The sequence below is a fragment of the Astyanax mexicanus genome, chromosome 8 (assembly GCF_023375975.1).
Source record: "Astyanax mexicanus isolate ESR-SI-001 chromosome 8, AstMex3_surface, whole genome shotgun sequence".
NCBI lineage: Eukaryota > Metazoa > Chordata > Actinopteri > Characiformes > Acestrorhamphidae > Astyanax > Astyanax mexicanus.
Genome location: NC_064415.1, coordinates 9,454,591 through 9,474,565, shown reverse-complemented (window position 1 = coordinate 9,474,565; position 19,975 = coordinate 9,454,591). Strand labels below are relative to the sequence as shown.

At 36.1% G+C, this 19,975-nt stretch overlaps 1 long non-coding RNA gene across 3 annotated transcripts; it reads left to right on the top strand.

Moving 5' to 3' along the window:
- The first annotated feature begins 14,232 nt into the window (after positions 1-14,232).
- Positions 14,233-14,965, top strand: LOC125803804 (uncharacterized). 3 transcript variants are annotated; one of them, XR_007440172.1, is made up of 3 exons: positions 14,233-14,298; positions 14,779-14,814; positions 14,905-14,965. It is a non-coding gene; the product is annotated as an uncharacterized LOC125803804 (long non-coding RNA). The 3 variants fall into 3 exon arrangements; XR_007440173.1 differs by lacking the exon at positions 14,779-14,814 and adding an exon at positions 14,731-14,766; XR_007440174.1 differs by lacking the exon at positions 14,779-14,814 and adding an exon at positions 14,587-14,622.
- Positions 14,966-19,975: the final 5,010 nt, after the last annotated feature.

Here is a 19,975-nt window from a genome sequence, read left to right as displayed (position 1 = left end):
TGCATGATTAAGTGCATGATTAAGTGATATCATACTCTTAATCCATAGAAATTAATATGATATTGGCCCTTGCTTTGTAGCTATAACAGCTTCAATTCTACTTTAATGAGCCACTAAACCCTAAACCATAATTTTTTTCCATTACCAGTTAAAATGTGTTCCTTATAATATAATGAAAATAATGAAAAAACATTTCCTAACCCCTAAAAACACTTTTATTGTGGTAATTTCCACCTCTGCAGCGCCCTCTCAGGTTCAACTGTGCTATAGACGTGGATAATATGTCTGTATACTTTGGTCGGAGAAGACAACAAGCTCTTCGTAGACAGTGATCACAGCAGGGATTACAAGGATAATTTGTCCCTAGAGTGAAAAGACTTCTGTGGTACACTTCAGTGCACTGGCACACTGGTCTTTCCAGTGAGTATTTCTGCATTGCGTCTAATGATCACAGATTGACTCTGAGTCAACGACCTGTCCACGAAAAAAGCTGATAAATTTAAGGCAATTGTTTTTTTTGTTTTTTTTTTTTTTTTAATTGCTTACCAACTCACAGCTTCTAAAAATCTAGATTCCTGCAACCTGGACTTTTGCTCCAAGTCTATTGGGATCTCACTTGTTTATCTAACTATTTATTTGAAACATTTATATAAAAAAAAAATATATATATATATATATATATATATATATATATATATATATATATATTTATTGTCGCTGTCCTATAAAAAAACATTTATCTCCATTTTTGTCAAGTTTTAGTTTACTACATAATTTACTACAGACTGTCCCTTACACTGTGCCAAAATTTCTTGATAAACCGTCCAATAGAAACTCGTTGACTTCCATTGAATATTTACAAGGTTTTTTTGTCAATCAAAAAAAAAAAAAAAAACGGCATTATCACCAACCCAATTCCCAACCCAAACTTTGGCGGGGTCGAGCTGAGATATCCCACCACTTAGGCCTATGCTTCTTCCATGTTGCACTGTTCATTAACATCATTCTGAACAGATTTTGGTCATTCAAACAGCTCTGAATTGTGGTTAAAAATTTCTGCTTACTAAACAAGCTTATAAGTTGGGCTCAGGCTTATAATGATTTATGAAGCACGTCAAAACAAGCTCAGGCAGAACATGCATGGGCTCATTTGGGCTGGGGTTTTTGGGCCTGGTATAAGCTCTACCCTCTTTTCTGCTTTCATATGCGAAGTTTAGTTAGGTCTCGCTAGTTGTTGGGTTCTGTTGGGTTCTGCTTCTGCTATCCACCCATAGCAGAATCTGATAAAAGCTGGGTTGGTGACAGACCTTTGCCAAAGACATCAATTTAGACTGTAATGATATTATATATCCAGTTGTAAGACCTTCCTACTGCTAGTAAAACATTGCTTCTTGCATTCATGTCTCCATAATTTTGTCTAGTAGAACTTTTATTGGCATAAATGGACCAGAACATCTGGGTCATTTTTGATTATCTTTAATTTAACACTTATTTTGGAGCTTTCTGGACACTGTACCCCATAACATTCTTCTTAGCCTTTCCAACAACCATTCTATTACACTTAAATGCACTGTTTGAATGGCCACCACTGCTAACAAATGCGTTACCAGATGCATCCCTTGTTCTTGTTAATAAATATCAGGGATCTTTTGGAACGCTCCACCAATTCACTTTATGCTCAGCGAGATAAGGCCAGGGGTGGAGTGTCCATTTTTCCTTAGGACACCTCCCTGTCTTGGCCCGCATATATCTATCCGTGTCTATCTGTCTGCTCATCAGTCAGGAAGGAAAAGAGAGGACCTCTTCCCCATCCTGACATGCCGAAATCGGGAATCTGCGTAAATCAAGGGAAGAACGATAGAGCGAAAGAGAGACTCCCGTCTTTCCAATTGAACGTTTCCATTTGTTTTGACTACTCAGATATAGTGAGGGAGTGGGGTGCTAAACGCTTGAGGAGGAGGAGGCGACAGTAATTCAGTGTGATTGATGCAGTAGCACTTGTGTCCTACTGGATCTTGGCCAGAGAGAGTCGATTTCAAACCTCAGGCGTGCCATTGCTGTGGATTGCTGCCAGTTGCTGACCACACCAAACACCAAGAACACAATAGCGCTAAGTGACTCCAGGTTAAAATTAGCAATAAATTACTAGTCACCTCCATTGTGTTTATTCCTCCCAAGAGGGACATTTTACAACATGGTTTTACGTCACCGCAGCATTTAGTGACAGAATGACAGTTCATGGTGGCTGGCTGGAGACCAAATATTGACTTTAATTACTGTATATCAAAACGATAACTAAGAAAAAAAAAACAGTAGTTGGAGTAGAAGGATTTATCCTCGATTCAACGTCAATGCAGGGGAATATATGACAGAACAGAATCGAGATGAAAAAAAGAAAATAATGAAGAAATGAAGCCACCCAAGGAATTGTGGTGGCAGGAATTGGACCATAGCATCCAAGATCCACTAACTGCAGAGGAAGCTTGATGGTTGTAAAGCTTCTTATTTACAAGCCTGAAAAATTCATCAGTTCTTGATTTGGAAAATCTTCACGTTAGCATTTCATTGTTATTTCACTTTAGTGTATTTTTCCCCATACCACTGTTTAACGTTAATCTGCTTATGCCATATTCCCTCAGATCTATCAATTGATTTTCCACTGTAATGGACATAACTTTGAGACTTTTAAGTCAAGCCTCATTTAAGCAATCTGTATATGTCCTACTGTACAGTCAAGAGGACATTCTTGGTCTTTTTTATGATCTTGGAACCTTCGTATAATTTGGCAAAACATTGAGTTAATCACATTTTATAAAAATGGGGGCAAGTGATCAGTTATTTGTCAACTGATTGACCACCACAGAGCAGTAATTATTTTTGTCGCTGTGTCATAAATCCAATCCTTTACACATCAATATTTGAGATCAAACTTGGGGTTTTCTCTTTAAATGGGGATATTATACCATGGTTGGTGTGGTGCAGTGGATAACATCACTACCTGCCAGTGAGCTACCACATCATGTAGGAGACTGGGGTTCAATTCCCAGTCTGGGTTAATATGTTGTGCTACACCAATGGTCATTGTTCTTGGGCAAGAATCCTAACACTACATTGACTCACCTCTGTAATAAGAATAACCTTGTAAGTCACTTTGGATAAGAGTGTCAGCTAAATGCCATTAATGTAATACTATGGAAAACGTTTTTGCATTTTGCTTTTGTTTTTACCATTGTGTCTTGACTGCCACTATAAACACTACAAGAAACACTCCCAAAAAAAGTCCATCCATCAGTTTTCTGTGAATCAGCTGAAAGAGTTTGGTGTCAGAAAGCATATGCTTCTATGAGCCGTTTGGATGCTCCTCCCTTATTGTGACATCACAACAACCAAACCCTGCATAGAACCACCCATAGAACCTTAGACAGTACACAGCAGAATTAGCCAGCAGACTTCTTCTGAGAGAGGGATCTGTAACTACTGTCAGTGGCAGAAATCATCAGATTAGAGAGATAAGGTATAAGTGCTTTCAAATAATGTATTTTGTGCGTCTGTCACAGTTAAGCATCAACTAGCAGCTTTTTTGTGTTTTGCTATTTGCTTATTTACATAAAAGTGACAGAGCCCTTAACAACTCCTTCTGATCTGGAATGAAACTGGCAAGAATAGAAATGGTAAGATCTTTTTATCTTTATGTGAGAATGATTTTGAGCAAAGAACTTCATGAACATGTTTTGTTGTACCTACTGCATAGACCTACTGTATTTTAACTTGTGTAAAATAGTGTATATGTATTACTTAGTAACGCGTTACTCTAATCTGACCCTTTTTTTCAGTAATGAGTAATCTAACACGTTACTATTTCCAATCCAGTAATCAGATTAAAGTTACTTATCCAAGTCACTGTGCGTTACTCTCTCTCTCTCTCTCTCTCTCTCTCTCTCTCTCCACCTCACCGCAGTGCGCATATATGTGATCCTTGGTCTAGACCATATACACGGTTCTGTTTTGTAAAACCACTCCTTGCTGCCCTGCAGAGAACAACAAGTTCAATGTTCAGTTTTACATTGTTAAATATGTCAGGTCAAGAAAGACTTTATTTTTATAAAAAAAACTTATTTTTTTCAGGAAATAGTTCAACTTTAAATGTCTAGAGATACATTGTTGCTGTTAAAAGTGCATTTTCCAATAAAGGGAGTATTGGCAAAACTGGTTCTAATTTTTATGTTAAGGCGGCGGGAGGTGGTGTCTGCAGCTGCTGAAAGTAACTAATAAAGTAACTTGTAAAGTAACTTAGTTACTTTTAAAATCAAGTAATCCATAAAGTAACTAAGTTACTTTTTAAAGGAGTAATCAGTAATCAGTAATCGGATTACTTTTTCAAAGTAACTATACCATCACTGATAATATGTCCCCTTTTAAACTCTTTTAAAACAAAATGAGGAATGAGAAACAAATCTCTGAGGTTCCTTATACCTTGACCATCGTGACCAACCTTTTTACAGGGTTAAATTGCAATAGAAAAGAGATCGTTTTAAAAATATTTTTCTAGACATTCCTCATTTTATTGATTTTTTATTGTTTTTATATAAATTTTTAGGAATTGTTGGAATGTTCTTGGTAAGTTTCTGTGTTTGATAGAAAATGATTTAGTCTGGGTGTCGGTCACAGCTCTGAGCAGAACTCTTAAGGCGGTTTGTAATGAAGCGTTGGAGCAGCAGCGGTAGGTAGGGAACCCTGCAGTCAGGCGTTAACTCGTTTGAAGCAGAAACGTGGCCTCCATGCCCGCTTACGAATACAAACAAACAGATTCTGGAAAGTCATAAATCAAAAAACGGAGGAAAAGAATGAGGAGGCCTGGATGATGTTCACTTCTCTCTCTCTCTCTATTTCTTTTTCTCTCTCTATTTACAGCTTTCTTCCTCCGCTTCTGATTTCTGCGAGCCCTCAGAGATCAGGTAACACAGAGCCGAGGCGGTCGGGGTCCTTCAGTCACAACAGCCGTATTCATCACCCTGACGGAGGGCTGGAGTTTGGGGGGTCCGAGGCTGAACGCTTAACAGCAGGCTGGCTGTGCCAGGCGAATTTGTAAGATCTCACTGGTGCTAATCAGGAAGTGCTAACAGGAAGTGGGGCTCCTGGTCTGCACGTGATTAGGACCAAATGGAGCTGAGGCAGCAGAGCCAGCCTGGAGTTTCCGGACGATTCCGTCCAGCGCTGCACTGTCTGGATATCGCCAAGGGGGGGTTTCACACTGTGAGCCCAGAAAAGTAAAAAAATTACTTTAAACATTTGAGCCTTAACCCTTTGGTGCAGAACATGGGTCAAAAGTGACCCGGCTGAGTTTTAATGTTATACAGTGTAAACCAGGAAGTTGTTTGAACTCTGTTTTGCATAAAATAATGGTACCACTTTAAAACAAGACTCCCTTTATAAAGGGTTTATAAATGGTTTACAATTAGTTTATTAATGGTTACTAATTAGGTTGTAAATGCCTTAAAAATAATTAATAATCAGTTATAACACATACGTAGAAAGGGCAAAAATATAGATGGCTGTGGGTTTGCAATTTGACAAACAAAAGGTCACTGTTGCCCTTTCTAATTATGTGTTATAGCTGATTATTAATGATTTTGAAGGAATTTCCAACCTAATTAGTAACCATTAATAAACTAATTGTAAACCATTTATTATCCCTTTAAAAAGGTAGTCTTATTTTAAAGTGGTACCAATTTTATATTTCTAAATTAATACTCAACTATTTTGAGTTAGTTGAACGTTTGTGGGCACATATATTCAAACTGAGATCTTTGAGATAGTTGAACCAACTTATAATAACTGAGTTTAGTCTGTCTCTATTTGCAGCTTCTTTTCTATTGGCTTTTGGCACATTTAATTTATATGTGTAAATAAATAAATAAGGGCTACCTTAGGTAAACTTGTAGATCATATATTATGAACAAGCATCATTTTCTGAGCTGCAGTAACTCTGTGTTGGCTGTGCCCTCAATACTGTTCACTCTATATCATTTTATTTCACCATCTACTTTTCTATGAGTATTTCAAATGCAAATTCAAATGCTTGAATGAAATCAAAGAGTAGATTAAACATAAATCTAAAAAATGTATTTACCTTCACTTTCAAAGTATAAAATACATTGGGATAGTGTATTAAATTCATAATGCATGACTATGCTATGCTATATATTTTTACAAATATTTGAGCCATGTTTATAATGCTTTATTGATGATTTTAATGTGTTATGAGTCTATATGTTTATAATAATAATAATAATTCATAGAAAATATTACCAGGAAAACATATACAAGTAAAAGTAAAATCACAAGTATTAATAAAATATCAAGCGGCAACTGATATTTGATTACTTTAAACATTTGAGCCTTAACCTTTTGATGCATAAACAAATGTGACGCTGAGTCAAAAGTGACCCAGCTGAGTTTTAATTTCCTATATCTTTGCAATACATTCATTTAACTATCAACTATTTAAGGTATTTCCCAATTAACTTCTTTTTTATTATAGTTCATCCTCATTTTATTTTATCCTTTTTTTCCTTTTTTAAATGAAAGCCCTTTTTGTGTCACTACCACTTTAATGCGCAACACGGGTCAAAAATGACCCACATTCATTTTCTATGGAACTTCATATTTGGCTGAGTGTTTCTATAATATATCTTAGCTTTAAATGTATATATACTCCTCTTTTATCTTGTTTTTGATCATCATACTTCCTTATTTAATGTTTTTCCTTTCTTATTTCTTAAATAAAAGCTCTTTCTGTTTCACTACCCTTCTAATGCACACATGGGCCAAAAATGACCCGCCTTTATTTTTTTATGTTAATTCCTGTATGGTTAAGTTTCTTTTTTTTTTTAGCACTAATCTTTTTTTTATTCTTCTTGTAGAAATAATAATAAAAAAGTTTCTTCATAAAGTAATAATAAAAAAAAAATGAAGATTAGTTGTAAATAAACCCTCAGTCATACATGACTTAACATAGAAAATGAATGCGAGCCAAATTTTGACCCATGTGTGCATTAGATGGGTAGTGATACAAAAAGGCTTTTATTTAAAAAGTAAGAAAGATAAAAATAAAATAAGGATGTATGATGATCAAAAACAAGTTCATTAAGGAATAGCTTGGATACTGAATGACTTAATTAAGTTATTGCTAAGATATATCATAGAAACCCTCAACCATACATGAAGTTACATAGAAAATGAATGTGGGGCGTTTTTGACCCATTTTGCGCATTACAGGGGGTGTACATATGTTGCGCATCAAAGGGTTAAAAAAGTTAAATGTAATTTTAGTGAATCTTAGTTACACATCAAGTTATTACAACTAAACGTAGATTTTTTTTCTTTGTTATACCAATTAATTTGCCTAAAAAAATTCTACTTAATATCTTGTGTTCCAAATAAATAAATATGTTGATATGCATTATGGGAACTAGCCTGTCACATTATTTTATTATTATTATCATTATTATTATTTTTTTTTTTTTACAATTGTTGCACTGTATTCAAGTTTCATGATGAATGGACAAATACAGTAGAAATGTTCCTTGAAATAGAATATTTTCCATTGAGTTCAGTTGAAATGTAGCCATGTTTATTATGCTTCATTAATGCATTTTAATGTGTTATGAGTCTATATGTTTATTGAGTCTAATAGAAATGACATTCATAGAAAATGTTACCAGGAAAACCTATATAAGTAATGCAAAATCACAAGAATTAATAAAACATCAAGCCACAACTGATTTTTTGACTTTTAGACTCATAAATATACATATAAAACTTTATAGTGCGTTCATAAAGCATTGTAAACATAAATATACATATAAAACTTTATAGTGCGTTCATAAAGCATTGTAAACATAAATATACATATTTATTAGAATGTTTAGTACAATATAGACAGTATAGAATTGTGCATTATGCATATATATGAATAATGCATTATAAGCTGTGCTTTTAAAATGGTACACACATTTTGATGAAAATACTATAATATATTTCCGTGACAGACATCTCTCACTTTGTTTTTATTTTTACAACATATTATAATACATTGCAAATGAATGTAAGCTATTATAATATATGGCATAAGTACCATACATTACTACTTCATCTGATCTAATTACTTGATTAATTGATTGATTGATTGATTGAATGATTGACAACCCAAACTATTTTTTTTGCATCTGTTGTGTTACAATCACCATAAAATAAAGGTTCACCACTTGCAAAAAAGACAAGCAAGACATTTACTCTAATTTAATTTACTTACAAAGAGAGTGTAAACCCTCTTTGTGATATTCAAGAGGTCTCAATGGAGCAAAGCTGATACTAATCTCTTATCTAACACTGCTGGAACTTGATCTGATTAATTGATTGATTGATTGATTGATTGATTGATTGATTGATTGATTGATTGATTGATTGATTGATTGATAACCCAAACTAAATGCTTATGACCATTTTTTTTGCATCTGTTTGCTACAATCACCATGAAATAAAGGTCCACCACTTGCAAAAACGACAAGCAAGACATTTTTACTCTAATTTAATTGGCTTTCAAAGAGAGTGCACCTTTGAGAGATTCAAGAGGTCACAATGGAGAAAAGCAGAAGCTAGTATTTTCTTTAATACTGCTGGAACTTGATCTGATTGATTGATTGATTGATTGATTGACTGATTGATTAATTGAGATTGATTGATTGATAACCCAAACTTAATAACCCAAACTTATTTTTTTTTTGCATCTGTTGTGCTGCAATGGCCATAAAATAAAGGTTCGCCGCTTGCAAAAACGACAAGCAAGACATTTACTCTAATTTAATTGGCTTCAAAAGAGAGTAAAAAACCCCTTTGTGAGAGTACAGAGGTCACGGTGAGGTTTGTGGGATCTATTTTAGCTGTATGTGCGTTTTTTTGGTGTAAAATAAGCTCTGATGACTGAATAAGTTCTGCACAATCATGGCCTAAAACTGCTGAACTCACAGATGCTTCCAGCCAGCCTCCACCTCCCAGCTCCAGACTCCAGTTAGATTAATATGGAGTATAATAAATGCCAGCTCAGTGATTACTGCTGCAGGTGAGCCGTCAGCAGCGTGAGTGGGCTAAAGAGACGCGTCTGACACTTCTGGGGATTTTTCCCTTCATTCCTCCGAGAGGTGGCTCAGGTCTGTATGTGTTCCATCATGCATTCCACCGCTTCACCTCCTCGAGAACGTCCAGCCGCCCGGGGAATTCCACTGCAGCGCAGTTCATCTCAGCACAGAAACCCATGGATTTGAGGAGCTCTTGAGTTAAGTTGAGTGACTTGACGAACACAGATGACAGTTAGCGAAGTAATTATGAAGATGAATTGAGCTAAAAAAAAAAATGGAGCTCGGCATGGAAGCTAATATGTATTGAAGTATTTAAGGGTAAATTCTCTGCTGAGAAGAATCAAAATTTTTTTTTAAGATTTTTTAATGTAAAAGTAAAAAATGTAAGTATTTTACTGATTGTTGACATCTTCTTTTATCCCTACAGCATTTTTACGCTCATTTTGGATGTAGGCTTTTCAGATTTGGTAGGTTTAAAAACGCAATTCAAGTTGCAATGTTTAACAGAATAATCAGAGACTAAATATTTGTCAAATAAATGCTACAAAATCTAATATACAAGCCAAAAAAATCTTAAGGGGGCAAACCCAGAAAAAGTAACCAGAACAAATGGAGATTAATAACTAGCAGTGTTCAGGAAACAACTGAAAAGGTTGGCAATACTTTGCAAAGAGTCCAAAAAAACGTAATACAAGTTGCAATGTTCCACAGAATAATCAGACACTTAATTTATCGTCAAATAAATGCTAAACAAATAAATAAATCAAATAGTTCAGGCAAATAAATTCAAAGGGTGCAAACCCAGAAAAAGTAACCAGAATAAATGAAGATTAATAACTAGCAGTGTTCAGGAAACAGTTGAAAGGGTTGGCAAGACTTTGCAAAGAGTCCAAAAAAACGTAATCCAAGTTGCAATGTTCAACAGAATAATCAGACACTTTATTTATTGTCCAATAAATGCTATAATAAAATAAAAATATAATAAAATATAATAAAAATAAAATAGACCAGGCAAATAAATCCAAAGGGTGCAAACCCAGAGAAAGTAACCAGAACAAATGGAAAATAATAACTAGCAGTTTTAATCAAACGGAAAAGGTTGGCAATACTTTGCATAGCGTCCAAAAAAGAAACAAGTACAATATATGTAAATACACATGATTCCAAAAATACATGATTCCAAACAGGTGAGGGTAATCAGTACTCAGGCGACGACAAATAAGAAAACAGTTCCCGATTGGATGGTAGTCAGCAGAAGACAGATAGCTCTAGGAAACTCACACTTAAAACTGGCACCTTTTTCATTCGCAAACCTAATTTTGAACTGCTTGCCATGTTTCCACCAGCAAAAGTAAGCTCTGAAACCAGGAACATTTGTTTGCAGTGGGAAGTGAAGAATACTAGGTTCTCCAGCACAAACCGTAAGCCCAAATGGTGGTACTTTTGATGGAGAAGCACTGACAGTGTACTTTTGGGTAGTGTACCTCTTGGTGAGGGATTATTGATTGCTGGATGTGCTTTGAGACTTTGAGTGAGGACACATCATTCAACTCATAGCTCAAATTGATGAGCGATAAATATGGACTATTACAGAATAGAACTTTGTAATCTTTAGCTAAAAATTATTCCAATGACTCCTGCCTGAATATGGTGGTATTTTTATCTATTTTTCTGAGTCAAAGAAAGCTTTTTGTTGCTACATAGAACTGTCTTTTTCTCTCTCTCTCTTTCTCTCTATCAGATAAAGGTTGTCAGTTGGTTAATCCTCGTCCTGCACTCAGACAGAGCTCTATTCTTCCTCTGAACTGACAGGATGAGCCGTCAGTAAGCTGAGTGAGTGATTTTATGATGTTGAAGCTGGATTTGGCCTGTCAGGGTTAAGTGCTGATACAATAGATACATGAAATTATAGCAACATCTTTGATTTACTTACCGTCTCTCTCTTTCTTTCTTTCTCTCTCTCTTTCTTACACATGCTTGTGATTCTGCTCAGTAGGCAATTAATAAATTCTTCATATCAACAGCTGATGTGACTTTGACATCTGTGACACCTTGCTTACAGGTGAGGGTAGTTGTGCAACTGAGGCCTGCAGGTCTTTTTTGACCTCTTGAATGAGTTGTCGCTGTGCTCTTGGGGTAATTTTGGGCGCCAGGCCGGCCACTCCTGGGAAGGTTCACCACTGTTCCACTGTCCCACTACTTCGCCATATGTGGACAATGGCTCTCACTGTGGTTCGCTGGATTCCCAAAGCTTTGAAAAAAGGGTTTATAACTCTTTCCAGACTGATAGATCTCAATTACCTTCTTTCTTAATTGTTCCTGAATTTCCTTGGATCTCGGCATGTGTAGCTTTTAAGGATCTTTTGGTAGACTTCACTTTGTCAGGCAGGTCCTATTTAAGTGATGTCTTGATTAAGAACAGGTGTGACAATAATCAGGCTTGGGTGTGGCTAGAGATAGTGTACTCAGGTGTCAGAAACCACAGTGACGGTATGTTTTAACAAGGGGCCAATATTTTTCACACAGGGCCATGTTGGTTTGGATTTTTTTCTCCCTTAATAGTAAACACCTTCATTTAAAAATAGCATTTTGTGTTTACCCGTGTTGTCTTTGAGTAATATTTAAATTGGTTTGATGTCTCGAAACATTTAAGTGTGACAAACATGCAAAAAATCAGGAAATCAGGAAAGGATGTGGTCTGAAAGCTCGGCATCATTTTTATTTCAGCCATTTTTTATTAGATCATGCATCTTATTATATATTAGATGTGCACCCAATCACTTCCACCAAATTCTGGAATGTCCAACATGCTTACAGCCACGCTACTTTCCAGCGCAGTTCAACCACACCATGAACTGAACATCACATTACAGCAATTACACGCACTTACGCCAGTCATTCAGACTGCACAGCTGGCCTTAACCCAACGTCTGCTTTAATAAAACACAACACCACACTCGCAGCTCCAGTGTTTTAGGGGTAAGAATAACAAATCACACAAAACTGATGTGAAAGGAACAGTAAGAGCATGTAAAGAAGGAATTAACAAAACCTAGTCGAACCCTGAGGAATGCTGGGAATGTCACTTCCAGTCCTACATAGACGGACAGCTAAACAAGCGTTTGAGAAAAGTTGGGGAATACAGTAATATCGAATTATGTAGAATTATGTAGTACTCGACATTCTGCTAAAGAGAAAGCACCTTAGCATAAATTTTTAAATGTATCATCACACATTTTTAACCAGGATCACCTGGTTATTTTATTGGTTATCACTTTATTTAAATGGCCCGTTATAAATGCCTTATAGATGCTCACCTATCAATCAACATCAACAGCATAAATCAACTAAACTCTAGTAGGTAAAAGTAAAGGATTCTCTGTGAACCCGAACTCTAATCTTAACATTTTAAGACTCTGTTTAGGTTATAATCTGGGTTTGGGTTGGGTTTTAAGGTTGACTCATGGTTGAGATTAGGTTTTGATTAAAGTTAGGTTTTAAGGTTGACCCATGTTTGAGGATGGGTTTAGATATTATGTTTATATTAGGTTTTAGGATTAGATTTTAGGTTTAGGTTGAGGTTAAGGTAAGAGTTAGGTTTAGGGTTAGATTTAAGGTTAAGGTAAGAGTTGGATTCAGGTTGAGGTTGAGGTTAAGGTAAGAGTTAGATTTAGGGTTAGATTTAAGGTTTAGGTTGAGGTTAAGGTAAGAGTTCGATTTAGGGTTAGATTTAAGGTTTAGGTTGAGGTTAAGGTAAGAGTTAGGTTTAGGGTTAGATTTAAGGTTTATGTTGAGTTTAAGGTAAGACTTAGGTTTAGGGTTAGATTTAAAGTTTAGGTTGAGTTTAAGGTAAGAGTTAGGATTAGGGTTAGATTTAAGGTTTAGGTTGAGGTTAAGGTAAGAGTTAGATTTAGGGTTAGATTTAAGGTTTAGGTTGAGGTTAAGGTAAGAGTTAGATTTAGGGTTAGATTTAAGGTTTAGGTTGAGGTTAAAGTAAGAGTTAGATTTAAGGTTTAGGTTGAGGTTAAGGTAAGAGTTAGATTTAGGGTTAGATTTAAGGTTTAGGTTGTGGTTAAGGTAAGAGTTAGATTTAGGGTTAGATTTAAGGTTTAGGTTGAGGTTAAGGTAAGAGTTAGGTTTAGGATTAGATTTAAGGTTTAGGTTGAGGGTAAAGTAAGAGTTAGATTTAGGGTTAGATTAAAGGTTTAGGTTGAGGTTAAGGTAAGAGTTAGATTTAGGGTAAGGGTTTAGGTTGAGGTTAAGGTAAGAGTTAGATTTAGGGTTAGGGTTAGGGTTTAGGTTGAGGTTAAGGTAAGAGTTAGATTTAGGGTTAGAATTAAGGTTAAGGTTGAGGTTAAGGTAAGAGTTAGGTTTAGGGCTAGATTTAAGGTTTAGGTTGAGGTTAAGGTAAGAGTTAGATTTAGGGCTAGATTTAAGGTTTATGTTGAAGTTAAGGTAAGACTTAGATTTAGGGTTATATTTAAGGTTTATGTTGAGGTTAAGGTAAGAGTTAGGTTTAGGGTTAGATTTAAGGTTTAGGTTGTGGTTAGGGTAAGAGTTAGATTCAGGGTTAGATTTAAGGTTTAGTTTGAGGTTAAGGTAAGAGTTAGGTTTTGGGTTAGATTTAAGGTTTAGGTTGAGGTTAATATAAGAGTTAGATTTAGGGTTAGATTTAAGGTTCAGGTTGAGGTTAAGGTAAGAGTTAGATTTAGGGTTAGATTTCAGGTTTAGGTTGAGATTAAGGTAAGAGTTAGATTCAGGGTTAGATTTAAGGTTTAGGTTGAGGTTAAGGTAAGAGTTAGATTTAGGGTTAGATTTAAGGTTTAGATTGAGGTTAAGGTAAGAGTTAGATTTAGGGTTAGATTTAAGGTTTAGGTTGAGGTTAAGGTAAGAGTTAGATTTAGGGTTAGATTTAAGGTTTAGGTTGAGGTTAAGGTAAGAGTTAGATTTAGGGTTAGATTTAAGGTTTAGGTTGAGATTAAGGTAAGAGAGATTCAGGGTTAGGTTTTAGGTTGAGGTTAAAGTAAGAGTTAGATTTAGGGTTATATTTAAGGTTTAGATTGAGGTTAAGGTAAGAGTTATATTTAGGGTTAGATTTAAGGTTTAGGTTGAGATTAAGGTAAGAGTTAGATTCAGGGTTAGGTTTTAGGTTGAGGTTAAGGTAAGAATTAGATTTAGGGTTAGACTTAAGGTTTAGGTTGAGGTTAAGGTAAGAATTAGATTCAGGGTTAGATTTAAGGTTTAGATTGAGGTTAAGGTAAGAATTAGATTTAGGGTTAGATTTAAGGTTTAGGTTGAGGTTAAGGTAAGAGTTAGGTTTAGGGCTAGATTTAAGGTTTAGGTTGAGGTTAAGGTAAGAGTAAGGTTCAGGGTTAAATTTAAGGTTTAGGTTGAGGTTAAGGTAAGAGTTAGGTTTAGGGTTAGATTTAAGGTTTAGGTTGAGGTTAAGGTAAGAGTTAGATTTAGGGTTAGATTTAAGGTTTAGGTTGAGGTTAAGGTAAGAGTTAGATTTAGGTTTAAATTTAAGGTTTAGGTTGAGGTTAAGGTAAGAGTTATATTTAGGGTTAGATTTAAGGTTTAGGTTGAGGTTAAGGTAAGAGTTAGATTTAGGGTTAGATTTAAGGTTTAGGTTGAGGTTAAGGTAAGAGTTAGATTTAGGGTTAGATTTAAGGTTTAGGTTGAGATTAAGGTAAGAGTTAGATTCAGGGTTAGGTTTTAGGTTGAGGTTAAGGTAAGAGTAAGATTTAGGGTTAGATTTAAGGTTTAGATTGAGGTTAAGGTAAGAGTTAGGTTTAGGGTTAGATTTACGGTTTTGGTTTGGGTTAAGGTTAGGCTTTAGGGTTGACTCATGGTTGAGGTGAGGTTTAGATTAAGTCTTAGGTTTAAGAGTGGGATTTAAGGTTTATATCAAGGTTTTGGGTGGCAAAATAAAGGTCTGAAACGAGGTGTAGAGAAAAGGCGGGAAGGAGAATAAAGGAAATATCGCTCTTGGCAAATACAAAAAAAGACTCTTTCTTTCTCAACAAGAAATCAAGTTAAAATACAGCACAATTCAAAACATGCGGGACACAGTTCAGTTCTTTGCTTAAACTCATTCAAATTAAATTGCTCTTTTTTGTCTTTTTTTTAGATCTCTCTGCTTCTTTTGTGAGCCTTTTGCTTTCTTTTGAGATCTTCCTTTCTTTTCTTATAACCTCTGTTAACGGTCACCCCTCTACAAAGGTGCGACAGGAATGTATGGTTAGACTGGGGTTTATATAGAGTGCTGCACAGGTGTGGCTGGTTGCCACTGATCCCCGCGGGGGATTATGGGAATTGGAGTTTCGTCACCCAACTCGACTGATTTTTTTCCCCTCTGTTGGCCAATGGTGGAGCTAGTGGGTTAGCTAAGCTAGTTATTATGCCCCAGGGTAAAGCCAAGTAAGTGCTGGTTAAGGTTAACTAGCTAACTCACTGACTAGGTAACCTAACTAGCTTAGCTAACCCACTAACTCACTGACCAGATGACCTAGGTAAACTAGCTAACTCACTGACTAGGCAGGTTAGTGTTCACTAACTAACTAGTATAATTTAAGCATGGATATTTAGCACACCCCGCTAACATGAGCATCTTAATAGAGTTAAACACTTACTTAAAAAAGAAATATAACATTAAACATAACGTCTGTATGAAATTTAATTGGAAAAGTACCTGCTGGTGCTGCTGTGAGCTGAACCCCGTTCGCTCCGCCATGTTTGGAAGAGCGCTTGAAGCTGGCGGGGTGGGCGTGGTCTGTCTCAGACGAGGGTTCAGGGTAGGTGACCAATAGAGATTAAAGGGGAACGCCTTCTTCTAAGCCCCGCCCAACCGTGAAAAGTGTGCCAAAAATCAGAACCAAAAAAATGAAGCAGAAGCAAAGGAGAGATTCCAGAAGCAAAAGTCTTTAGCAGCAAAATCCACAAAAATCCACAGAAAATCCAAAAATGAAAGCAAAGACTGGCAAAATCCAAACTAAAATAATTTTCAAATAAGTGCAAAGAATAATAAAATAACCAAGTATATTTAAATATATATATTTGATATATATTTTTTCTCTTTTGAATTTGCAACATACATGTTTTACTTTTGATTCTTAAAATTTTGATTGTGGATTTTATTTTTTTACGTAAAACTTTTGGCACAAAATTCACTCCATAAATCTCCAATTATAATGTTTATTGCATGAAATCCACTGGTGAAACTAATCCAGCTCTTATTCTCTCTCTCTCTCTCTCTCTCTCTCTCTCTCTCTCTCCGTCAGTACCCAGGCCTGTCCTGGGCTTCTGGTTTTCAGATAGAGACGTTTTACATGGTCCTGTGGTACAACCTTTAAAAGGCCATTGGTTTTTACAGGGCTGTAAACGGCAAATCAGTTCTTCACAGTCCCGGACCAACTGCTCCAGCCTGCCTATTGTCTGCACTTCAGCTGCCCCCAACCCAGCAGTCAGCCTCTTTATGGAGTGCAGAAACAGCCCTTTACCACCAGTAATCCCAATGATCCCAACATGACTACGACTCCAGAAAGAATGAAATCGTTAGTAGTAATAAGAGAATCAATCATTCAATCAGTTTAGCTCGTTTTATGAAGTTTAGCAGCATTTTTTATAGCTTTTTACAAGTTCTTCAGTCCAAAAAGTGGGTTATACTGGAAAAGGATACTATTTTTTTTTATCTTACCATAAAGAGAACAGGTCAAAAGTTTGGGGTCAACTTGTGTTTGAACCAGTTGGTTGGAGAGATCAACAGTAAACCTGTTTTTGGTGTTCAGAAACAACTGTTTTTTTTATTATTATTTTATTAGTTGTGTTTAATCAATATACCAATAGTTATATAAAGTAATATCCATTAAATGCAGCTGAATTCTTTGTTGAAAATAAATGATTTTCTATTGAACGTAACCCCACAACTAACCCTAACCCTAACTCTAATATTAACCCAGTAAAACTTTTTTATGGGTTATAATGTTAGGGTTCGGCTTAGGTTTTTGGTTTGATTTAAAATTAGGGTTAAGGTTAGTGTAAGTATTGAAAACCCTAAACCATGTACATTCAGCTGAGAGTTCAGTTACATTTAAAATATATATATTTTTTGGCATTTTTGGCATTTAGCTGATGCTCTTATCCAGAGGGACAGTGTTAATAACAGTGTTAATAACAGTGTTATTCCTATTACAAAGATGGGCCAATGTATTGTTATGAGTCTTGCTCAAGGACTCTTATTGGTGTAGTGGTCATCCAGACCAGGAATTGAACCCCAGTGTCCCACATGATGTGGTATCTCACTGGCATGCAGTGTTGCCTGCATAACCAGGATTTGAACCAGCAATCTCCTGATCATAGAGGAAGCCCTTTAAACCTGCCTGCATAACCAGGATTTGAACCAGCAATCTCCTGATCATAGTGGAACCCCTTAAAACCACTTGGCGCCCATCCCTTAAATATAAAAAAAATATGAAATATTATATCTGATCTTAATTACGTGCTCCTGTATTTCGCATTAAAGTGCCTGAAACCTTTTTCTGTAAAATAAAGCTTATTTTCATTGTCTTTAAATGAATTAAACTGCATGAACTATGAAAGGGAAGTAGTCATGCCAACAGCTTCTCAGTTTTATTGTTTTATTTCCCTCATAATATAAAACCGAACCCAATTCAGTCGCTCCTCAGAGATCTCATAGAAATGTGATCCTGCATTGCCTGGATTCTTTCTCTGGGCTATCGCTTCAGTTTTCCAGCTTCTTTCAGGGGTATAATGGTTAATTCAGAAGAATGCAGAGAGACAGAGAGAGAGAGAGAGTAGTTGAAGATGAAATCTTTCATGCTGAAGCCTCCCTGTCAACAGATCAATAAACCTAAAGCTCCAAATCCTGAGCAGAACGTGATGTTCTGGAGTTGAAGCGCAAACCAGTCTGATCACATCTCCATTACCAAACACAGACTCACTCTGTCAGGTATCAGCTTTATGAAATATCCATTCTCTTACTCTAGATTTACATCTAAAGGCCTGAAATACTGGTGACGGGGCCAAGATGGTGAAAGAAATGAACTTTGTAAATTTTACCAGATGGAAAACCAATTGTGACACAATATGGCAATAAACAGCCTTGTTAAATAATGGCCTACAAACTAAATGGTAGATAAAATATTAAACAACCTGCACCACAAACCTGCACAGTTTACCCTCACAAAAGTGTATTTTTGTGTTACCCATGTAGATATCACAACAATCCATGTAGACACCACAGCAATCGATGTAGACACAACAGCAATCCATGTAGTTACCACAGGAACACATGCAGATACTCCAGCCACCCATGTAGATACCACAGCAAACCATATAGATACCACAGTAACCCATATAAATACTACACCAAACCATATTGATATCACAGTAACTCATTTAGATACCACAGCAACCTTGATACTACAGCAAACCATATAGATGTCACAGCAACCTATTTAGATACCACAGCAACCCATGTAGTTACCATAGCAATCCATGCAGATACCACAGCAAACCATATACTGTAGATACCACAGTGACCCATACTGATACCACAGCAACTCATGTAGATACCAGAGCAACCTATATAGGTATCACAGCAATCCATGTAGATATCACAGCAAACCATGTACAGTAGATATCACAGAAACACAAATTGATACCACAGCACCCCATGTAGAAACCACATACACCCATATAGATATTACATCAACCCATATTGATACCACAGCAACCCAAATAGATACTGCAGCAAGCCATATAGATATCACAGCAACCCATATAGATACCACAGTAACTCATTTAGATACCACAGTAACTCATTTAGATACCACAGTAACTCATTTAGATACCACAGCATCCCATATAGATACCACAGCTACCCATATAGATACCACAGTAACTCATTTAGATACCACAGTAACTCATTTAGATACCACAGCAACCCATATAGATACCACAGCAAATCATATAGATACAACTGCAACCTATACAGATACAACTGCAACCCATGTAGAACCAAAGCAGTACATTTAGATATCACAGCAAATCATATAGATATCACAGCAACCCAAATAGATACCACTGCAACCCATGTAGAAGCCTCAGCGACCCACATAGATACCACACCATCCCATATAGATACTACAGCAACCCATACTGATACCACAGCAAACCATGCAGATATCACTGCAAACCATAAACTGTAGTTACCACAGCAACCCATGTAGATACCACAGCAACCCATACAGATACCACAGCAACCCATATAGATGCCTCAGCAACTCACATAGATAACACAGCAACCCATATAGATACCACAGCAACCCATATAGATGCCTCAGCAACTCACATAGATACCACAGCAACCCATATAGATACCACAGCATCCCATCTTTTCTTTACATTGCGTCAAAATTCCTAAAGAAATGCTTGAAAATTGCATCTTTTTACACTCACTTCCATTGGAAGTTAACAAAAGTTTATATTATCATGTAAAATTCTTGAATATGTTTGCGTAGCATCACTGGAAATAATGAATATTCATATATATTTTATGAATGTGCAGAGTATTACCTAACAAAAATACATATTAATAAACTTTTGAATTTAACTTTTCATATTATTGCTCAGCACTAAGCATGCTGGAGGTGCTGGGTGGACGGTGGTCCTGCTGGTGACCTCATAGAGAGAAGTACAGAGGTTTCACAGGGAGAAGAGGAAATGTAACAATGTAACAATGAGATTGTTCCTCGCTTCCTCGGACATGAAAGAGACGGAGCCAGAGCCGTGGTTATTCTGGGCTTTAAAAGATCTGT